Below are 24,476 nucleotides of genomic sequence, written 5' to 3'. Positions count from 1 at the left end.
TGAACTGTATGTTTTTGTATAAAAGGTGCTATACAAATCAAGCTGAGTTAGACTAGGAGTAGTAAGTGCAGGTACACATGTGGACCCAAATACTGTTGCATAGTGCAAACTTACTGTAAACATGTGTGTGTCCAAGCACTGTTATAGCCTCAGCTGACTGTAGCTCCATGTGTTAAGCAAGATTTTGAATCAATGCTGTACCTATGGTGTAAGCTCTGTGTCAACACAGTGCCTGTGCCGTAGCCTGACGTGCACCTCCCCAGAAATGTATGTTGCAGCAACGAAGACCTCTTGTCTATTTTGTAAGCTGAAATCCATTTCCCTCAGTGGAAACAAACGCTTTTATTTACTTTTATTTCACAGATAAGAAACAACAAATTGTGAAGACAATAAAGCCCCACAAAATGGAATTTTAAGTTTTGTGTGTGATTCATTCTGTCTTCATATGAGTAGAGGATATACAATGTAAAATGCCATAGGCTTGTGCTAATAACATGCCAATAACATGTTGTATTTGTTTGGACAGGTAGGTATGTTCCAGGATTCATTCCATCCATCTATCCATCCATTTTCAACCACTTATCTGAAGCCGGGTCGGGCGGGCAGCAGGCTGAGCAAAGTATTCCAGACATCCCTTTCCCCAGCAATGCTTTCCCCACGAGATGTTCCCAGGACAGACAAGATATGTAATCCCTCTACCCAGGGCCTCCTACCAGTTGGATGTGCCCAGAACACCTCTAACGGGTGGCGCCCAGGAATCCTGATCAGTGCCTGAACCACCTCAACTGACCGGATGTCTGAGCTCCTTACCTTATCTCTAAGGCTGAGCCCAGCCCAGCCAGCTCCAGGATTCTAGGAGGGGTCAAAACAATCACCATCAGTCTAAAGGAACACGGTGTTATTTCCTCAGTGTTTGTATAAGGTCTGCACGGATCTCCTCACAGATCTCTTCCGAACATGTCAACAGCATCCACCATCTGCACTCTGTTTCTCCAGCATTTTAAGCCGTGTTTATTTTTTTTTCATTTTACAGGTTTCCATATCCACCTGCAAAATGTTCGCGATCTCACATCAGCCATTCTGACAAGCGTGTTTGTTAGTGTGAAGTGGCACAGAGACGTACCTGCTTAGCTCTAAACAGGGTCTTTAAAGGTCGCTTCTGTAATGTGTTTGCCTTTGTTCTCCTTTGTTCAGACTCCACTACCTTACTGCATGTCACACCCTGATTTACTGCTCCCACAGGTGCCTAATTGCACTGTCATCTCTGATGTGACTGTGCTTGCATGAGGTTTTTTGCCTCTTTTGTCCAGCACTGCTATGGGGAAAATTGGACTGATCACATGCTTTTTTGTAGTGCTTTCATCTTTTCTTGAAAAGTAATTCACCCTGTTTTTGAACAGGTCTTGTGTCCCATTCATGTGGCTTTGTTAAAATTTCTTCAAGCTGCTCTCTCTCATTGTTGCTTTTGTAGCACAAATTTTAAGAAATACTGAAAACCTGACTAATATAAAACTTTTTTGTATTTTTTCTACTTACTAAAAGGTTACTTTTATTGTCAGTCTCCAGATCTGACTTTATCACCTCAAATGGTGATGGTCTTCGTCAGACACACTGCATGTGGTCCCGCCACCTCAATCTGTGTAAGCTGACAAAGGAGTGGCATTAACAGAACACAGGGCTGTGGAGAACCTCCCGCAGCCAGAATCAGGCCTAGAAGCTGGTGATGGGGAGCAGGGGGTGGAACAGAAACACTCCTAGCAAATGGTGCATGCCCTTAACCCTGAACATGATGGAAACGAGTGATTTTAATACATGTCAGAAATATTCTTAATGATACCGTAATGTAAAAAATGTTGCATTTTGCAGATTTTAAACAGAATCAGGCTCAACTTGTGGGAAAAGTGGATTTTCTGCAGGAAAGCGTGGTGATGGGCTTTACTGCACATGGGCTGATGCTGGCATTTATCAAAATATCAGCTATCCACAAATCAATGTGGTCCAACTCTGATGCATCTGATGCAGTTTCTTGCATCACTACATCATACATTATATGATTGATCAACATGCCAAGCCATAGGATGCCGTTTTGAGCTCTAGAATAAACTATGCCTTATACCTGGCAATTCATTTCTGTATTTATTTAAAGGTTCTGTATGTAACTACACAAATTAATTGTTTTGTATCAACAATGGATGAGCAAATTCTAATGTAACTTAAAAACTGAGACCTTCCCAACCTTTCTCGATTGCCTATAACAACCTGTGGACTGACTTCTGTGTGAAGGACTCCAGACGAATCGTCCAGGAAAATCCAAAGGACGTGATGAAACTTCACCAAGAAATCACTTTCTGGCAAATAGCCCACTGGGTATCTCTCTTTAGTTCAACTGCAGTGCAACAGTGCATAAAAGTAGCTATTGTTAGTTAAGAAATGCAGTCCGCTAACATCAACAAATGACCGGCAACCACCACAACACAGATTCCACACGCTGTGTGTCCGTTACATACATTTTGCTGCGGCAGCCCTTAGATGGACCTTCAAGTGATGGTTGAATTTGCACTGGCTGAATTTGAGCTGTAACAGCTGCTGACTGAAGGTCCGTCTCCGGAGCTGAAGTTCGCTCTCCAATGAGCAGTAATGTGCAGTGGGGAGTGAAGCTGAAGGTCAGTGTGGTGCGCTAACTAATTCTTGGCTTATTTGTGGTCAGTAAAGTCATCAAATTCAGTGCCCTCTGGTGCTGAAAAAAATCCAAGAGTAAAAGTGGACATGTGAAATATATTGTGATATTCTGGTTTTAGCTGGCTATTGTTACATAACATTGGGTTGCTTGCAGTTAACGTTGACGAATTGCTAGCTACCAAAGGCAGCAAAATACTGTATTGAGAGATAATGTCAGGTAATTTATCCAGGCTCCCGCGGCTGGTTCAGCCACGAAGCAACCAAAGCCAGATCCATGCAGCATAGCTAACTTAGTTAGCTGGCTGACCAACGATTCAACTGTAACCTATATGAAGGTTAGCCATAGAGCTGTAAAGCTACACTGCACAGATCTGCTGTTGGTTGTTTTGTTACATTGGCTGATGAAGTAACATGCAAACAGCAAGGAGGTTAGTATCATGGAGCCAATGGTCCAATTGAAAATTAGGAACATTGCAGATAATGTTATTCTTTGATGACTGTAATTTATTTTCCAGTATTCTCTCTGGTGTAGAGAAGGGTATACACAGGTATACCTAATTTTTTTACTGGCCTTTACAGTAGGCCCACCTATTAGCCAGAAAGCCATTGGAATATAGGAGAATGTACCCTCTTCCTCCTCTGCAATCTACCCATCTATCTAGTAGTAGTTTATCCACTTCATCAACTACCACTACACCACTGAGCATTTCAAATATATGACGCTGATCAATCGCAGTCGTTCAATCTTGTGGCTAATGCAGGCGCTTTGCTAAGGAGTACGGCCGTAACGGTACATGTATTTGTGTCGAACCGTTCGGTACGCGACTTCCGGTTCGGCACGATCCTGTACCTAATTATTGGGCGCAGGATATTATTTTATTTTGTTTTATTTTAGTTCCATTTTTGCGAGCCGAACCATTTAAAATATCTAGTTCCCCGACGGACATAATTGAGTGACAGACCGAGTCCGACCGTAAATCTCCGCTTTCACTTTGTGCAGCGCATTCTCGCATTTTGACAACATGGCAAGTGAGCCTGACGAACCTGAAGACCCACCCGCAAACCTTAAGTCCTCCGTTTGGGAACACTTTGGTTTCAGGGTAAAATACGAAGATGGAAATAAACAAGTGGACAAGACAAAAGCAGTGTGCCGACACTGCAGAACAGCGGTCGGGTATGTACTTGGAAACACGTCTAACATGCTAACGCATCTAAAGCGACACCACCCGAGTTTGAACGTTAACCGGCACGACTAGAAAAAGCAATCTGGTGCAAACTACGATATCGTCGTCGTTTAAAAAGAAAGAGCGTTTCCCTGACCATCGCGCTAAAGAAATAACCAACGCCATTGGAGTTGAGTAAAATTGTTTAAGCTGCACTTTAGATATAAGCATGTTTTGTTTACTGCACTTTAACAAAGTGGGAAAGCTAAGTAAGTTCCTAGTAAAACTGAATCTGAGCAGGCTTTAAAGCTGACCAGCTGCACTATACTTTTTATTTTAATTGAGTAAAACTGTTAAAGCAGAAATGTATATTTATATTTTTCATTCAAAAAATGTGTTAAAAAAACAGCAGGATTTTATTTTTCACTTTTATATTTCTATTTTCATTCAAACAATGTGAAAAAGCAGGATTATATATATATTTGTTTCATTCAAAAATTGTGTAAAAAGAGTTAACTGCTGTGGTGGTATGTTTTAATAAGGTTACCAATAAGTAAAAGATATTTAATAGTTGTCTATTTTTTTCATTACTGTACCGAAAAAAAACGAACCGTGACTTGCATACAGAGGTACACCAAACCGAGATTTTTGTGTACCGTTACACCCCTACTAAGGAGGATGCTGACTGAAGCTCACTTAAAGGCCTTTGAGAAAGGTGTCACTAATAAGGATGTGTGCTGTATCATGTAGTTTTTTAACTAGGTTCGGGAACAAAGACCACGCCTCGAACACATCCCATTTCCGCCCAACAGTATTTAAGCACACCTGAGCACACCTTAAGCATCCTCTTTCCCTTCGACACGTTTCTCACATCGACCTACGTGCACTTCACGTGTAACCACAGGCTTACCTCAATCTAAATGTAAGACAAACTCTAGTTTTTATTGTATCAATTAATCAACTCACCACGGATCCAGAGCTGCAGAACAATCCTCCTGATCCAGACAAAATCCACCCGAAGGCGATTATCCTCGTGTCATATCATTCCCGCAGCAGTCGGACTACAGACAAACTTCCAGGCAGAGCTGCAAGCGTTCCGCGGCTCCCATACCTCGGCCTCGCCAGCTCCTCCATTCCACCTGCCCCACAAACTCTCTCCGACTCCGGATCGATCCTCCTCTCCATCCACGAGGGTCAAGAATCGCGGTTGCCATTGGCGCTGCCGCGCATGCACGTTCTCCACCTGTTCCCAACGACCTTCTCCCCTTCTCCACGCAATAACCTTCTCCACATCACAATCCAAACCGGACATCAGAGACCAGGCGGCGGACAGTCTCCAACGCAAAAAGGAATTCCCTCCAACTGCAGCCACACAGCTGGGTTCCAACCCTGCTTCATTAAACGCCACGTCTACAACTGCCGGCATCTGGGGATCCTAGCCGAGACATCCACGCTGGGATCGCCGCCTGTGACGTCACAGACTCCCGCCCCTCGAAGGCAGCAGCCAGTACCATTAGCTCCCACTAGCAGGGAGCCAGGTTGTATGGTTTCAAGTTTTAGCATCAGTAACAAGTTATTAGTAACGCGTTACAGTAATGCCATTAGTTTTGGCAGTAACTAATACTCTAACGCGTTAGTTTTTAAATTCAGTAACTCAGTTACCGTTACCAAACGGTGCGTTAATCCCTTATTTTTGGCCAGGTTTTAAAACGGCGTGCAGCATGCAGTATTCCTTCACAAACTGAAGTAAATTCTTACCAGAGCATCTTAATGAAACACGTCTCTCACCATCTCTGAAGTCACTGTCGACCTGCTGGCCTCACCACAGTGCTGAACATTAAGCGATAGCGCTTCTGTAGATTTTTTTTCCCAGTAACGTTATATCCAGTGACGTGATATCCATTGTTATCCCGAGGAAGCTTTTGTTGTGGACAGACAGTGTCTGCGGTGGGCAACAGACTTGACATCATCATGAAGCTCTTCAAATGTTCTCTTTAGCTCATTTTCCATATTTGTATCCAAGTACCGTAGTTGTAAAACGTTTAGCTGCCTGACAGTGAGTGACTCCATTGTAGAAGACGGTTGCATGTTTTCTATACCGTTCAATTGTTTTGTCAAGTTGTAGTGTAACAGTCCCTTGGTTAAACTCCATCCGCTGTTGCTTAGGCGATGTAGCTACGAGCCAATACAGTTAGGAAATGTTTTGGGCTGCAGGGCTGAGTTTCCCAAAACATGATCCTTCTTCGCAACGTTGTCTTCTTTGTGGCTTAGAAAAACTACACTGCAAAAAAGAAAAGCAGCTAGCACCCTCTAGCATCCCCACTCATCTACAGCCAGGACGTACTCAGAGTATAGATGACACTAGCGCACGTGCATCAAGGTCATGGCGTGATGGCGAGCCAAGACGAGAGTCCTAAGTTGAGGTCTTTTTTTGGGGGGGGCGGGAGGGGGGGGGGGGGGGGGGACTAAAAAGTTACTTTTCTCAGTAACACATTACGTTTTGGTTTAAGTAACTGAGTTATAGTTACTAGTTTCGTTGTGCAACTTCGTACTTCCGACCATCTCTTGTTCTCACCCCTGAGAAGTAAATCAATGCAGCCTCCGTGGCTGGTCACTTCCCGCAGTGCTCGGAATTCGCCCCAATGCATCTACAACCCTCCACTTCATCCCAGTTTTTTCTAACGCAACTTCATACTTTTGACTCATCCATTCGACCCTCGACCCTCAACCGTCATCCCTCAACACTTCATCCCTCATCCATTCGGCCCTTGACCCTCAACCCTTCATCCCTCATCCCTTCATCCCTTCATCCCCCATCCATTCAACCCTCAACCCTTCATCCCCACCCACCGTTTACTTGGGTTGTCTCTTCGCACGGAGCCACTGTAACCGTTTATAGGCAAAAAAATTGTTGACCACATTGAAAAACCAGGGCGCTGTCGTCTTAAGTGAACATCACACATATGCAATATGATTTGAAAAACTCCCATGCACTCTTGAAGCTCTCTTTGGGGCTCTATCCGAAGCCAGGCTCACGAAGAGACAACTCCCCCACTCAGTCTCACTCCCGGGATCCCTCCTGTGTTCCTGCCTCTGACTCAACATGTTCATCACCGTGCTCACCAGCTACCCAGAAACCCATCCCTCATCCATTCAACCCTCAGCCCTTCAACCCTTCATTCCTCATCCCTCAACCCTTCATCCCTCATCCACTCGACCCTCAACCCTTCATCCCTCATCCCTTCATCCCTCCATCCCTCCATCCCTCATCCATTTGACCCTCAACCCTTCATCCCATAATCCATCATATGCAATAAATCATTCAAAATCTTTATCTTATTGTTGTGGTCTTCGTTAGTGAACTTTACGTTAAAGTGACTACCTTCAATTAGGGCTTGCGCCAAGTGTTATGTAAATGTTACACAGGGTCATAAATGTATGTAAATGTTACACAGGGTCTGACCAAGTAAGACTGCTGTCCCAAGTTTTACAGAGTAACTTGAGAGTTTATTCAAACATTTATTTAGTGATGTGCATGTTTGAAAAATTGTGTTTTTCTTTTACCTGTGACTATATTAGCAGTAGATCTGCATCCCACTTATCCAGTCCAGGGTCATAGGAGATGCTTCAAGATTTAATTGTGCAATATTCAGTTTCCTTTTCCTTTTTTAAAGATAGAAATTGTATGTGGGTGGGTAGTCTCAATACTTGCTCCTACTTTCTAATGGAATGGATTCATTGGGGTCAAACTACTTCAATGGCTCCCCCAATCAGTAGATTTACATATCTTTGAGTGTTTAAGAGAAGAACATTATTGCTGCCTTCATCCCTCAATAAAATTGAGGTTTTACTTGTACAAGAAAGGTCCAGTATGCTCAAAAGTTGATGATAAGTAGCAATCTCATTTAAGGAGCTACTGTATATTGGTTTTTCCTTAATTTGCCCTTCTTTTGTAGGTATGTTTTTAATTAACTCGGATGAATAATACATCCCCCTTGCCTCCATCTCCCTATTTTTCTCTCCACAAAGTAGGAAATGCCTTAAAGATAATCTTGAGAAAAATAGGCTGAGACAAAGTTTCTTATCTTCCTCTTTATGCAGAGTAAGAAAGCTTCTGGAGGCTTTGCGGTAAATGAACTGTGGTGAGGGTGAGAGCGCTCAAGGGTCCCACGACCAATCTCTGGCCGCTCCTTCACCTCCACCTCATCAGCATTCACCTCGTCTCCCCTCCACTCTCTCTTTCACTCCCCTCATTCTCTGCGGACCTCAGAACGACCTGCAAGGCTGACCGCTTCGCTTAAAGGGGGATTCCTCAGAGGACCAACTGCTGTTTAAGGCCCAAATGGACGGACATAACACTCTCTACAACTTAGCTCCGTCTTTATCTCCTTCCCTCCCAATTTCTCTTCATTAATCCAGTCTCTCACTTTTCCCTATAAACCCCCCTCCCTCCCCTTTTTCTCATTCACCTCTTTCACTCCCTTCTCCTCTCCCTGCAGACCATTTCAGGCCTGTTTAGGTATGCATCATCAAGTGCACATTTAGAGATGTCAGAGAATTGATTGTTCCTCCCTCGCCTTCATCTACACCTTCTACTCTTTGGCTTGTATTCACATCTCTCTCTCTCTGTCTCTCTCTCTCTCTTCTGCAAAAGGCAGACTCCCCCAGTTTTTTTCATTCATCTCTCTCGTTTCCCAGAATCCCCTGGGGCGTGACAGTCACTGCTGACATCTGTGACATCCTCCGCGGTCGTCGTTCCCTGAGAAATGAGCTGATGTGCGTGCACATGTACAGTATGTGTCTGCGTATTTGAGCGCATATTATTTTAAGCTTGCTTTTATATGCATGACTCAGAGTTAATTTGGGGCATCCATGCATTTCTGTGCATGTCTGTGAGCTGGTTCGTTTAAGTGTATATGCATAATGCATATGCATGACTGGACGTCCTTGTTTCTTGTTTCTGTGTGCAAAATGATGTATTCCCTAACCTGCATTTGCATGTTTGTGGATCTGTCTATGATTCTATTTGCATTTATTCAGACACAAACGTATGTGCTTATGTGGTGGATACCTATTGCGCAAGTTTGTTGCCTTTCAGTAGGTGCAACTTTCTTCAACATTTTAGATAAACATTAAAGCAAAGCAATGCGCCTTTGCAGAGGATGGAGGAGTACATAGTGTCTTCTGCTGTTGGAACTGGTTAAAACGGAGGCACGAGTAGACAGTCAGAGCTTAGGCATTAGCAGTAGATCACTAGAGCGTAAGAGCCAAACCTTCAAGTGATTGTGCACTCACTTCCAAAATGCCTATGTCCGTTTTTATTTCATCACGTTTGAGCGCAGCGCACTTACTTGTAATTCTCAATTTACTGGGTGGAATAAATTTCCATTATCTGCAACCCTCAGCCTCTGACTCATTTAATTGCAGTGTGCAGGAGATGAAGGCACAATTAGTTATAAGAGGCAAAGAAGGACAGAAATACAAATTGGGCATTTTAGTGAATAGCTGCCATGTACAGCAATTGCTACTTTGAAATCTAGTTTGTTTTCTAATAACAATGTTAATGTTAATCATCATCACTGCAGAAAGTATAGCAACATATAATTTTTTTAAAACATTACTTCTATTAGTTATAATATTATTTTACTCAACAAATTGGTGGGAACATGGTGACACAAGAAATACAAGTGTTCCAATCTGCTTTATTTGGAGGAATAGTCAAAAGTGAGCACACCTGTAGTAATTCTGACAATGGTGAGTATAGTATAAGTATAACTGGGGAGTTGGGCCATAAAGTGGGATGGATTTTTACAACAGACAGTAATAACTCCCAGTTTTGTCATTTCAGCATTCTCTGCAGTTCTAACATTCTCTGTCATTTCAGACCCTGCCATGACCTCTCCATCCACTGGTAGCCCACTGGTTGTTTCCACCATACCCAGTCACTTGGTCCTTATCTGCCAGCACACACAGTATGTCCCTCATTGTCCCTAAACAACTACTCCTTGTATGGAAGGCACAGTTGCTTTACATTTCTGTCCTATGAATATTTTCTGTCCCCCATTCACATTTATAAAAGTGCACACAATGGACACAGCCAAGCATTCCAGTTACCATAACTTGAAGTCAAGATGAAACTGCATTTTGAGATTATGTAGCCTCAGTATCATCACATATATCCGAAACTGAATAGGCAGGCGGGATATTACATCGGGATGTATTTGATTTGATCATTTAAAAAAAGAGAATGTGTCATAACAGTGAGGCCCCCGTGGTGTACCACCTATATACAGAAGTGGGATAGTATCCGTCAGTAAGAGAGAGATGAAGTTCATCATATGCTCCAGTTGCTGAAGCAGTCCACTGTAAAATGCCTTGCGCTTAATGTGCAACTCTTATTGATACCACTTTCCTCAAAGTGAATAAATTCTACTCTGTGGCCCGTAACCATGGGATTTTGGTGAAACAAAGATACGCTGACGTACATGCAGTTGTTGGCTAGTTAAGTTAATCCTAGCTTCATGAGTTAAAAGTTGTTGGTTGATTGACGGTTGGATGTCATGATATTATCGGTTGAAACTGGTTGGTGCTAGCTTAAGTAAGCACCTGTCATATTGATTTTGACATACAAATATGAAGAAATGGATATTTTGTCCTTTTTGGCATATCTCTATTGTTTAATACCTGCACAATATAGGTGGGGATGTAATCTTAAAGGGTTAAAAAGTGTTACCGGCTCACCATTTTTAACCTTCAAGGGTGGTTTTGGGTAACCTGTGAGGGTGTGATGTACTTCATGGTGTGTGTATGGAGGGAAGCAGCTCTTTTGGTGTGCCATGGTGAAGACGCATGCAGCAAGTAGTGATGGTAGCGGTAGAATTAAGTGTCTAGATAGGCTCAGGGTCACTGTTAGCCCTTATGAGAAGGCCATGTTTATTGTTTTGGGGTGGAGACTGCAGTAAAGCTAGTGTTAGTGAACAGCATCGGAGTGCCTCGCCATCCTGGTGGTCCAGACCGCTAGAAGCTAGTTTCAAACTAATAACGAGCCAAGCTAAAATTAATGTAAATAAGCCAGCATGTTCTCAACTTCAGTTCAGAGCTGGGAAGCTGTCACAGTAAGAGAGGTAACAAAAGGCATTTTTCATTCTATCTCAATTTTAAAGAAGTACTCCCATAATTTTACCCATCAAAATCTGTTAACAGTGACCTGACACGCTAGATGGTTCAGTGCACAGAACCATCTGAGAAGCCATCATTGGAAACTCCTTAGAAAAGGACAGGCACTTTAAAAAAAAAAGATGATTGGATGAACCATCTGTCTATCACGTCTCTCACGAGATAACTTCAACCAATCAGCTTAAGGAACATACCATCAGAGCCAGTTCATAAATCAAGCTCTTGCTGAAAGCCAGTTGGGAAAAGGGCGAAGCATCAGCTGCTGTATAAGGTTGTTTGAAGGTTATCAGGAGACGTGATGTCACTTTGGTTGGCGTTGGTGCTGTAAGCTAAAAGTTTGAAAATGAAAAGAGTAAAGCGAGTGGTGGTGGAGTGAATACAACTTTGAAGTCAGCAGTTTGAGGCTACATTAGCCACTATTAGCATAACACTCAAATCTCTAAAGGAACTGTCGACACTCGAGTTGCATTGGGGTCAATGCAGGCTCCAGGTTTTGAGGAAGATGGAAATAAAGAAGACAATATCACTGGTTCAGTTGCATCGATTTTTTGTTTTGAAATGCTACATCTCTTTTAACAGGACACCTTTTCAGATTAGTTTGCCTCAGGCTTGAATCAAAACACACGAAAGCTCATTTTACTCCCACCTACTCTGTTATGTCTTGCTGCTAAAGGGAACTTTGTTGATTTTGAACCATGCCAACTGAAGATTGGCAAAGAATCCCTTTAAGTTCAGACGGCACCTACCAGAAACTGTGCACTGTTCACAAACTACAAAAATAAGACTCAATTATAATAAAGCAAAATTATCTTTTAAGGTAGGTTGATTTCAGAGAAAAACATACATCTGTTGTTGTTTTCACCTTTCTCACACTGCCACAGACAGTACGCTACCTGCAGGGTGTGTGTGAAATTTTAACTATTGTTTGGGAGGTCAAGTTTTGAGTCAAAATAAACAATTGTGCTGTGTGAAAGGGCTCACACCGTTTCCTATTTGAAAGTAATACTTTTACAGAACACAGTAAGGGGGAAAAGAAAAACTAAGAATATAGACTCAGAGAAAAAAAAGTGAAAGCCCCAGAGACCAAACATGCAATTCAGCCCTGGTAAGCATCAGCTTGACTCCAGGCTGATGGCAATTTTTCGGAAACAAGTGCAGAGTCCAGTTAAATGTCTCAGTGTGAGAAATGGTAGTGATGCGGCCAGGAAAGAAGGTGATGGGAAATACTAGAAGATCCTCCATTTATACCACTGCAAACATTTGTTTTCTTGTGATTTCCTGCTGAAGCTGCCATAACTTTCCCTGTATTTACCAGTTAAAGGTCCAGTGTGTCAGATTTAGGGGAATATATTGGCAGAAATTGAATATAATATAATGTAATTCAAGTATGTTTAATGTTTTCTTTAGTGTATAATCACCTGAACATAAAAATAGTTGTGTTTTTGTTACCTTAGAATGAACCGCTATATCCACATATGGAGCGAGCTTGAGACAAGGCCATTTGCATTTTCACGTCAGCTACTGACGTTAGCTACCCCTCTGCAATGAGCCAAACAGCTTGGAAAAAATATTAAATTTTTAATGCGAAAGTGCTTTACCCAGTGTTTCTACCAGTTTTATTCACCTGATCTATTTGCTTGAAAAAGAAGGAGACCTCTGTGGGTTAATTGGCTCCTGGTAAAAATCTCTTAAACGTCTCGATTTCAAGTTAGCAGAGAAAAAAAGGTAAGCACACATAAGCAGGTGCTGGGCTAGCAGCCGTCTGCAACATGCCGAAATGTGTTGGAGAAACACTGACTTGTAATGTGAAACAGCTTTATTTAGTGTTGTACTCGTTTTAATAACCTGGTCTGTTTGTTTTTGAAAGGAAGTGACTTCTGCAGATAATTCGGCTCCTGGTAAAAACCTCCTGAACAATGAATACTGAAGGAATCCTAACCAGGAGTTGGCAAATGGGAGAAGTTGCAGCTGGTTACAATCTGCAATCCCCACCGCTGCATCTGTCTGGCCTTTTGTCAGGGGCGGCTGGCCAATAGAGGGCGATAGGGCGCCGCCCCTCCTCGAGCCACAAAAGAAAAGAAAGATGATAATAAATGTATGATTATCATCATCATTATTGTCATATATAGCCTACGCACAATATATTAATTATTCTGATAATTTTCACTTGAAACAGCTCGTCCTGCCTCTGAATATCCAATCAGAGGCAGTGTGAAGTCACGTTCCGGGCCTTTGGGGCGATATCAGCCTGGCTGGAGATCACCCCGACTCACTCTCATCGACTTCCATGTAAAATGCTTTTTTTTTCTAAATGCAGGCACTCCAATGCAATCTCTATGGGTTCCGGGAGGGCTTGCCCCAACGTGTTTTCGTCATACGTAAACCACCAAGTATCATTCATGTGCTCCTCGGATGGTCCGATTTCCCATGTCGGGAAGTCGTTCTTACTTCATTTTGTGTTCATGAGCGTTTAGGTGGTAATGTGGAGACATCATGGACATTACAAAGAAGATGTGTTGTGTTTTATCACTCAAAATGTTTAAAAAACACGTCGTCAACCGTTTCCACTGAAATATTGCTTTACGGTCGGAAACTCATTTTTCTGATTATTCCGACATCACATGAGGCAGCGCCACTGCGCAGCGGTCACATCCAAGATCAACATGGCTAACGTTTCCAGCTGATCCAAGAGGCGTTTTAACCATATAGGTTAAAAAGGAACGACACATAGTGCATCCAAATTCACACCTGTTCGTTCCTCTCTATTTTCTCCGCGACCGTTAGCGAGAAGCCACGCATATCACATGAAACACCGGAACTGCAGCTTTGTCGGACACTTGTCGGTAGTCCAATGTTTTCACAGCGGAAAAAAAATGATAAAGTTACACTTAAATGATGTACAACAGAGCTTTCATACAGCTTTGCACACACATTACTCTTGGTTGGATTACTTGCGAACGCAGCATCGCACAGAAGTGCCACGCATATCACATGAAAGCTCAGGACCAGAGCTTTCCAATGATAACACACACACCATTGTGCTGTCATCCCATCACGCTATAAATCCAGATTCATTGTCTACAAAATAAAAACCTGACGAATTTCTTCAAAACCCATTATACAGATCTTGTTATCAGTCACTTCATATAGTGAGGAATATCGTATCTTACCACGTCTTAGGCTTGCGTGTGTTTCTCCCTGTCTATCCACATTTGTAGTCCGGCTTTCAAGATGCAAATATCTCCATATTGTCCAGTTGACACTCCATCAAACTTTGTATGACAAGACCAGCCACTTCACCTTTGCACACCCAGACAACTGCAGCCTAATTAAGCATGCTGACAGAGCCGTAGTCAACATATACATTGAGGGGGACATGTCCCCCCCCAAATGACCAAAATGCCCCCCAATATATAACTGAAACTGAAAAACAACAACAAAAGTGATACTATGTGATATGCATTGTATTAAGTTGTAGGGTTAATTTCCACTTAGCTATAATAAAATGTTTTCTGATTAAGACTGACAGTGACTCAGTGAATACCTTACTCAATTTTATTTGATTAATGGTAAAACAGGTCTCTGTTTACATTCAAAGGTATTTGTGTGGGCAAACTGATGAAAATTAGTCTGTTGATGACCACAGTGGATTGTTCAGTCATTGCAGAGCCAAATTAATTCAAATTTACCCATTGAACGGGTCACCTCAGCCATCATCACAACAATTGTCCCCCCTGAGAAATTTGGCAGGAGCCGCCACTGCCTTTTGTCATAAACGTTTGTGAGCATTAAAGAAGCAAATCTCCTGCTGAAGATTATTATTTACATTCATGACAATCTAACTTCATTTCATGCATTTTTTTAAGTACTGCACAAATAATAAAGTGATCTGTGGCTAATTGAAAATCAGAATTTGCTTTTGACACATCCATAAACACCAACTAATGAAATGACTTAAAACATCTGGTAGTATCACAGGTGGTGTTAAATTTAGTGATCAAGTGTCAAAATATTGTCCTCAACATATAAAGGTAATGTGAGGATATCATTTTAGTTGCCTCTCTAATGCTTAAATTCTATAACTTAATTTAAAGTGCAGTAGGAAACATCACAAAAGTTTAATCCAAATATAAATTGGTGAATTATAAGGTTGTTTATGAACACCACCGAGCCGACAAAAACCAGGTGCTGACATTCCCAGATTTGAAAACTTACCCTGTGGTCCTTGCACTGTTTTAAAACTACCAAACAGTCCACAAAGTCAAACAAAGTCCACAATTTCTACCACAGTCTATCTCAGTGTTTACCCACTAGCTTTCTAGTGCACAAAAAAAGCTATCCATCACCAGAAACAATTCAGTACTGCAGCATTGCAATTAATTATTGCAATTCTGTATTTTCATCCTTGAGTGATCAGTGCATAAAAGATGCTCACAAAATCATTCTCTTAAAGTGTGGCTGTAGGTGTACAGAGTGTATATAAACTGTTGTTGCTGTTTCTCAGAAAGAATACTAAATAGGACTTATTTGTGTTGGTGAGAAATTCTGTGTCTTTTGGCAATGGCTGCCGGAGAGGAAAGTGTGACGAACACACACCTCCTCTGGAAGGCAGGCTGCCATGTGTGACTGTGTGCCTCCTGCCCATTTAGCTGGACTTATCACAAACAACACTTACTCACAAACACATACACACACAAGCCAATGTGTAAACACCAACACACACACACACACACACACACACAACACACACACACACACACACACACACACACACTGTATCTCTTTTGCTCAAAAACCAAACAAAACATTCAAAAGGCACATTTTCAAAACCCAATGAAACACAGTTTATACATTCCAGTACTCAGATTATAAGACATCCGGTCTGAAACGAAACAATACATTCTCAACAATGGATTTAAAAAACACAAGATGGTTTTAAAATGAGGTAATGTAGTGTACAAATACAGCTATAGCCGGTCAAAGTCATCTCACATTTATGCTTTCTTACACAGTGTGCCCAGGAAATGGGTTTGTTCACCTCCTGTTTATAGGACACAAGAGTTCTTTACACATCCTTCCTACCCCACTGACCTATGGGATACCTCAGGGCTCAGTTTTTGGGCCTATTGTATATCTATTCAAAGGTTCAGTGTGTAGGATTTAGGGAAATCTATTGGCAGAGATATAACTATGTTTTCATTAGTTTATAATCATCTGATAATATAACTGTTGTTTCTTTGTCACGTCATAATGAGCCTTTCACATCTACAGAGCGGGTCCTCCTCCACAGAGTCCTAAATTGTCACCTGTTGCTTGTACAGCAGTGCTGCAGCAACCTTGTTCAGCAAATTACTCTTTCATTTCAATTAGCTCTAGTGCTTTTAACATCGTCTACAAATAGAGTTACAGTAGTAGTTTGTCAATGCCAGATTTTTTTGCATCTTGGGAATGAAACTGAGAAAAGAGATGGATATTCATCAGGGATGAATTTAGACGTGATGGTAAATTATGGATTGTGAAAAATAAACATCCAAGTTTATGAATACCTTGTTTTGACATTAGTGGATTTGATGTTTCAAAGTCATCATAATTAACTTGGAATATGTAAGCAGTTTTTTGATTTTGAAAATAATGGTTGAGGTCTGTATTATTTTCCATCACAGACGCCAGATTTATTCATTTGACAACACACTTTTTCATTCTTAAATGTTTTAAGCTGGGGTATTTAAATGAAAATGTCATTTACTGATGTCTGCTCACATGCCCAGACTCTTTGTTTCTCTTTGAATCATAACTCACCTCTCAATAAATTTCCACCAGTTCACCAACACCCCATTTCTCAATACGATACTCTGTCCATTTAGAGTTTGTGTTTAAGTCACTTAACAGATTGAAAGTACTGCTGAAGACTTTTTCCCTCTGCACTTCTCACTTAACACTTGTTCTTTCGGATTTGTGTGAACTTCACTGACATACTCCTCCACGCTTTCAAAGGTAGATAATATAGCATTGTTGGTGACACCACTGCCCTGTAACTGTGCTATAATGGAAGCATTTTATTCATTTTACCTGGTATTTTGACATGTGAGATGTAGAAGACTGACATTCGCATCTAGGTCCATTTAAAGCTCTGCTAGCCAAGGTCTGACGGATGTAGTGTTTTCACATTAACGTCCTTGCTTGTAACCATGTTAACAGTGCTATGACAAATGTTTAAATGCTTTCTAAAAACCTTCAACACTTTGAAACTGCAATGAACATCCCTCCTGAGTACAAAGACCATTTTTTTAACCCATGCTGGAAAAATGCACAAGATTCAGCGTGTAATGGTCTTAAAATGTTGCATGTGCATTTTGTTCAAGAACTTGGCACTTAGCTCCTGCTTATAAATATGGCTTTCAATTCCTTCCCCTCCAAATTGGTGTCAACATCAATATTGTAGACTGCTGTCTGGAGAAGTGTATAAATGTTGCAGTGGACATTGTCCTAGTTTACAAAAAATACAAAGTGCACATTAAAGAGTTCATCAAAGGTTGTCAGTGAGGTGGTGTTCCTGGCAGAGGATGAGCGTCTTGTCCGTCACAACATAGTGAGTGCCGATGGCCCGCTTGTTGGTCCTGGGAGCACGAAGGTTTAACTGGTAACGTCCCTCCGCGCCTCCGCGTCTCATTCCGAAGTCATTGAAATCCATCGCTTCGTTAATGACTTGCAGCGTCAGAAGCCAATGATAAAAGGCATCCTTTAACGTCAGGATAACACAGGCTGGTTGCCATCATAACGACACCCAGCAGGGTCAGGAGGGACACACGGCTGGACAAAGACAAAAGTTCAGGTGGTGAGAGTCTGACTGGGGTGGATGGGAGGTGTGGTGGATGATCCAACAAATTTCGACTTTCACCCGAGAGAGCGGTATTAGGGCCGAATTCACAAAAGGATTGCGTGGCTTTTGCGGCCGCTAAACCGGTAAAAATGGAGCAAACAGATACCGTCTAATTCACAAAGCACGCGCAGAGGGTGAAATGCTCCACTAACTGCGCTGCCAAGCAGATTGCGTCTCGGTGCTCCGGTGTTATTTGCACGTATTTAAATGAGGTAATATGCATATATTTGGCGCAAAAATTGCCCCTTTCTATGCAAATGAGCCTCATTGATAAACAACGTCTAATTCACTAACACCAGCGCTAATAGCCACACGCAGTTTGAGTGAAGTAAATAACGTCTTTAGAAAGCTGGTGCAAACTGGGCGCTCCTCTGTGGAAGCCTCTCGCCCAGACTTTCCAGTGATCGTGGCAGCAGTGATCGTCTGTTAAATCAGTCTGTAAATAATATTTTGACATTATTATTATAATCATTATTACTTTAATGGCATCCGAAGATATTGATGCGTTGAACAGGTGACAGTCTGCGGTCGTTCTCAAAACGCACTTCTGTCACGCACTTCAAAAGCAACTTTCAATAATTTATTTTACGAAACGGGGGAAACAAACGTGAACAAAAACGGTTCCATAATTCATATTAAATTCAAAAGATAATGAAAAAACAGCTCCAAGTGAGATGGAATAGTGATAAAGTGGTCAAACTTGGTCAAATCCACAGCCTCAACCCATCCGACACTGTTAGACTGACTCACCAGCAGACATCACTACATGAGGGTATACAGTATAGAGTATAGTCTGCCATTGTTCTGCCACGGTGTTCTTGGCGCAAAGCCAGCATTTATACTTTGCCATGTGGCTTTTTGCAATCAGGGGCAAACTGCACTCAGCTGCCAAACTTTGTGGGCGTGTTTGCGCTGGTATATCATTAGCGCAATATCCTTTGTGAATAGGATGTTAAGACGGAGCAAACTGCGGGTGCAAATGAAGTGCAATTCAAGGTGCTATCAGCGGCCGCAGTTCATTCTTTGTGAATTTGGCCCTTAGTGTCCTATAAAATTCTTAACCCAAACCTTCTTCTTTTTTCCTAAACCTAACCACGTGCATTTGTAGTTGAAGGGAAAAAAACATTAATTTGTGGTGTTGTATCGATGTTGTGCATTTATTTTGAAAGACACTGTATGTAAACATTTAATTTCCTGTGAAAACGGAAGTGTATTTTCAAAGAAGAAAATGAATCTAACAGGCAGAACTTGACACGGTGTCCCAAAACGTCAACAACCAATGCACCCAAGGCACCTTGAACGTCGTATGTCACCGTGGAAAGTCCATGACCAAACGTCAATATGTGACGAGGTCAGATTGAGAATGTGTTGTCCTTCGTGGTTCTTTTGGTTAGAGCTCTGATCAGGCCAAGAAAATCAGGCACGACTTTACATGAACCCACACAGTTTATGTCCAAACCCAAGTGCCAGATTAAAAGCCTGAATTTCTCCTGTAAAAATATATTCCATATATTATACAGTATATTTTATATATTATATATTTTTAACACAAACATTCATTACATTAGAGATGACATGTTCTCTCACACCACTTCTCCTTCTTCTCTTTCTTACATCAATAGTCTGTTGTGTCATGCGAGACAGGTTCAGCAGAGCGGGCTGCACCCCTTGGTGCGTCTAGTGCGCACGGCTCATGGCCCATAGTCCATGGTGATGTGGCATGAAGATGATGATCACTGCTCTTCGCCACATGATACGCAGGTCTCTCCCACTGCTGGGGAGGCAGCAGCAAACACTGCCAACCAAGTCGCCTTGCAGCACCACTCTCTCTAAATCTCTTTCTCACATTTTCCAACCCTCTCTTATGTGCACTCTCTGTCCCCCCGTTCTTCACAACATTGTTCCATTGTACCATTACTTTCCCTCTATCAGTTACAGTCCCCCTCCCACCCCCTTTTCTTTTTCTCTCCCTGTTTATTCAGTCCATTAAAACCCCACCCATTAGTGCACAAGAACTGCCAGTTTCAGAAAATAATACCAATACTAGTACTACTAACAATAATGAGAAGAAGAAGAAGAAATTACAGAACGCTACTCTAGCTGTGCCTTTATGCTGACCCAGTCTCACTTCCAGCTCATCAAATACTGATGCTTGGTCAGTTAACCATTCTCAGATACCGATGCCCCAAGGCACACTTTAGTGACGGTATGAGTGCACTGGGAGGTGGCAATTTTTGACGCTCTAAGTTTGTCAGTTGGTGCCATGGGTGTGACAAAAGCAAGAGTATAAAGTGGGAAAGCCCACATAGGGTGGGCGAGAGCGGAAGTGGATAGGTCAAACAAAGTCCAGACTGCAGGGTACTGCTGTTCGTGTCCAGTGTGAAACCAAAAGAAAATCAAGTTACTTTATTATAGCTTAGTTTGCCTGTTTGTGTAGTATACTGAGCTAATGATGTATGTCATGGATGCGTGAGGTTGGGGTACCTAGAGTGTAGTATTTGACAAGTTATGAGTTTGGATTGAGAGTTGGGAGTGTAGGAAATATTGATTGTTACATAATTTATCATTTATTCTGTGGCAGCATTTATTAAGTAAATGCTCGCCGACATTCTCCACCATTTTGTATGAAAGTTTGATTGATATGATTCATTTAGGGTTTGCATTCTCCACCATTACATATGTAAGATTTGTTTGATTATAAACAGTTTATTCAGGTGCCTACGTTTTTCACCATGAATACTGTAGGGTTTGATTAACTCAATATTAGGAAAAAGTGACGTTAATAAGAATCATCAAACATAACCACTTTAATTATTCGTCCAGCGATATAATTTCATAGTCAGACTAATAAAACCACACCTCTTGTTGATCAGACAAGAATGTTTAATGCACTTTGGGGAAATTATTAATTATCAATTGTCAATTCAAATAGAGCTCAAATAGCCAGGATCTTTGCACCTGTAAAGTGACTGAATGTAATCCTACAGAAAACCAAGACAACGACTTTATAGACAAACATTTATTCTAAACTACTGACACAGGAGACCAAGACGCAATACAACTAACAACAAACAAGACAATGAGTAAATGCAACTATGAGTGGAATGAAATGACTACAGCAACGCTAATGAATGAATGAATGAATGAATGACCAGAGTAAACCAGATGAAGCAGTGAGCAATGGTGAGATAATTATCAGAGGAAACTTTGACATGAACTGTGAAAACCACCATTTAACAGCTGAGCGGCATGGGAAGCAAAAAAGGAAACATCTGAAAACTTAGGGGAAATCCTAGTTTCATCTAATGCTCCCTACCATACTTATTAAACTACGCATCAAACCCCAGCACAGGAAAATCATGTTGTTTCACCTGAGTTGTAGCAGACCAGAAAGAAGATGCTCTGGAGGGGAAAGAGGAGAAGCAGCGTTGCTCCTTGGTGTGAACTGCTCCTGGTGCTGTCCCACGGGGCAGCCTGCTCAGCTGGTTCTTCTCTTCTCCTCGGTCGAACTTCTTGGAGCCCTCGGGCACTTTTGGGCGTTCTTGAGCCCACATGGCAACTTTGGCTCGGGTGATCTTGGCTCTCCATGTCAGTCATCTTCACACACCCAGTGTGGGCATGCAGGAGTCTGCCTTTCTTCAGTCCTAACCTTGTTGGTCCAGGACACAGGAGTTAAGCAGACCTTGTGGCATAAAGTTCTTTCTGTTGGGTTTTAGCATGTTCAGTTCTGCTCAGGATGCAATCCAATTGCCCGGTGGGTCACGCTGGATGGGGCCCAGCATGGCCCGCCGGCTTCTCAAAAGTTCTTCTTCAAGTTCTTCTTTTTCTCTCTTCTTTAACTTCTTTTTACTCTTCTTAACTTAACAAGACAAAAAGTCTCTTCTCATCTTATAGTTGTTCCAAGGGGTTGAGACTGACAAGCAGGCTCCGGCCTCTGTGCTGTGATTGGCCTTGCCAGCTGTCGGTCCAGCAGGAGCAGTTCACTGTCACTGGCGGGACATTTCACTCCTCCCCTCCTGTATCTTTGCTAGTTTAAAGTTTAATTTACTTTAATTGCTTCCTAGATAATTAATGAAGCTCAGAACATTTCTAATGCTTCCATATTTACAAACGTGGTGCTGTCTGCTATTGAATGGTACCAAACACACATTGTCTGCAACAGGATATTACCAACTTATAAATAAGTGGTCAACAGACACTACTAATTCAGATTTAAATGTTATACATGGTGATCATGTTATAACATCATATATATATGTACATGTGTATGTATATGCACTGAAATAGAAAGAAAGGTGAAGCATAAAATTACAATCAACACATGTTGGTTCCTGGAATCTGCATTTCTGTCTGTCCTCTTAAAAGACAACTGCAGGGAAAGGTGGGTGTTATCACATTAGCATACAGTACACACAGACGTCTGCACCATAGGAGACCTTGTGTCAGAGCGGCATCTCAACTTGAATCTTCTTCCTGGATGACCTCAACACCAACATGTTAAATAATAAAGTTACGTTTGAAACACCTTTCAGACCATGTGGCTGAGTCTGTCTCTTTGTTTCGTTTCCAGAGTTTGTGATGTGTCGCAAACTCTCCAGCCACATCTGGTGATGTGGGGGTTGTTGAGAGCTCATCAGTTGAGTGAAGGTGACCCAGTGGTTGGTCACCAATTATCCTCTGATGTCAGGATGCTGAGTAAAAGTCCTTTAGTGTAAATCCAAAATAAACAGGCTTGATCACCCTACAGGAGTTAGAATGTGTTGTATGCACTGCTGCAAGACTGAGGAAAACAATTACACTTCAAGTTACGTCTTAATATCATCTTTACTCTATGCTATGTTTCCTACATACTGTTGACTGGTACATACCTAGTACACAGCTAGTTGGTCCATGACCTGAGCTGCGGTGAGCTTTTGTGTTGTCTCACTGATAGTCTGACATGGTAGTATATGCAAGAGCAGCAGGATAGATGCCGTATGACTGAATAAATTGTGGATACAGAAGAAGATGCCGATGCTAACCAGGGATCAGCTGACTCTAAGGATTTCTCCTTAGCTGAAGAACTTACACAGTTACACAAATTTCTCTTAAAAGGTTTTTCTTAGTCAAAGAAAAATATTTACTCATTTACTGCGTTAAAAAAGATTTTACAGTGGCAAAAGTTTCCTTGGAGATTGTTCGCTGACTCATGCTTGTGATGCCTGTTATCATCTCACAAGGTTGGCTTATGGTTAGACAGTGAAAAAATGGCAGAAAGAGAGAGGATATGAAAACCACATTGATCAGAGAAAGAAAAGATTATACTTCTGGAGGAATACAATCATAGACAGCACATCCTACAAAGTAAATTTGATACCCAAATACTAGGAAAGAGAAAATGATTGTAGGAAGAAATTGCAACAAAATTGATTTCAGTCAAATCTGTAGTGTAAAATTAAAAGCATATCTATTGGGTTCTCCTGGCCACAGAACACTCTTCCCAGGGTGTGTTAGTTTTTTTCCTTTATCATCATTAACTTGGTCATGTTGCAGTTAAGATAGAGTAAAAGGGACCTTAATTTAAAATATATATATATATATATATATATATATATATATATATATATATATTTCCTTGCTTTGGTTGCTAAGGTATTTTGTCCAATGGTCTAGAGATTCCTCAAGTATAACACCAAGACGAGGAGAAAACTATAAGTACCAAAGTGAACATTTTAACCTTAAGGAGAGGACTTAAAGGTGTTTTATGCAACCGATTTTATTTTGAGGAAACCTTGACCAGGACCAGGAAAATCTTAACTTAAGGTGTTTTGTGCAACTGGCCCCAGGCCATTAGTATCCAGCAGCCAAGGAAACACTAATGTTACCATGTGATTCACTGACATTGTGGATGAGGCACGGTCTATTCTCAAACATTCTCGGAACCCATCAGCTGTATTCGGCGTCTGACTTCCGGCAGACGGCGATACAGCCTCTGGTGGCAGACCCACGATTTTTTGGCATTCCGGTTTGATTTGGGCGGAGGAGGCGAATTTCCGTTTCCAACTTCCGTTTATATATAAGTAAATATGCTGAACCATTGCGATGGATTCAGAGTTTGCAGTGACGCCAATTATGTTCCGCCTCATTAATTCACCACACGGACCGTTTAACCTGGCAACAACTGCAGCCGGCTCAAACGTGATTGGTCAATATCACGCGGACTACAAACAGCCTACAACCGGAAACCAGGGCTCTTCCGCTCTTCTTCTGGAGGCAAGATCTCCAGGGTTTGCCTACAGACTCTACATTCACTGAATGTAGAGTCTGTATATAGAGACTAATTCTCAAAGGACCAATAATGCCTTTACAACACTCTTGATCTAGCTGACCACCAAACTGAGGCGGAAGGATTTATTTAAACTGCATTAGTTTTATCTAGGTGGACCTCATAAACTGGCAACTGAATGTTTTTGTGCATTAATAATCAAAGAGGCACTGTACAATGATAAGTGTATCCCCGCTCATCATTTCTAAATGCAAAAATAGATTTTAAAGAAAGGTATGTGATTAATAAAAATGTGAATAGTTCCAGGGTGATT

This window comes from Epinephelus moara, chromosome 8 (genome assembly GCF_006386435.1).
Source record: "Epinephelus moara isolate mb chromosome 8, YSFRI_EMoa_1.0, whole genome shotgun sequence".
Taxonomy (NCBI): Eukaryota; Metazoa; Chordata; class Actinopteri; order Perciformes; family Serranidae; genus Epinephelus; species Epinephelus moara.
The sequence above is the reverse complement of the archived record's forward strand: the minus strand, read 5'-3'. Positions refer to the sequence as shown.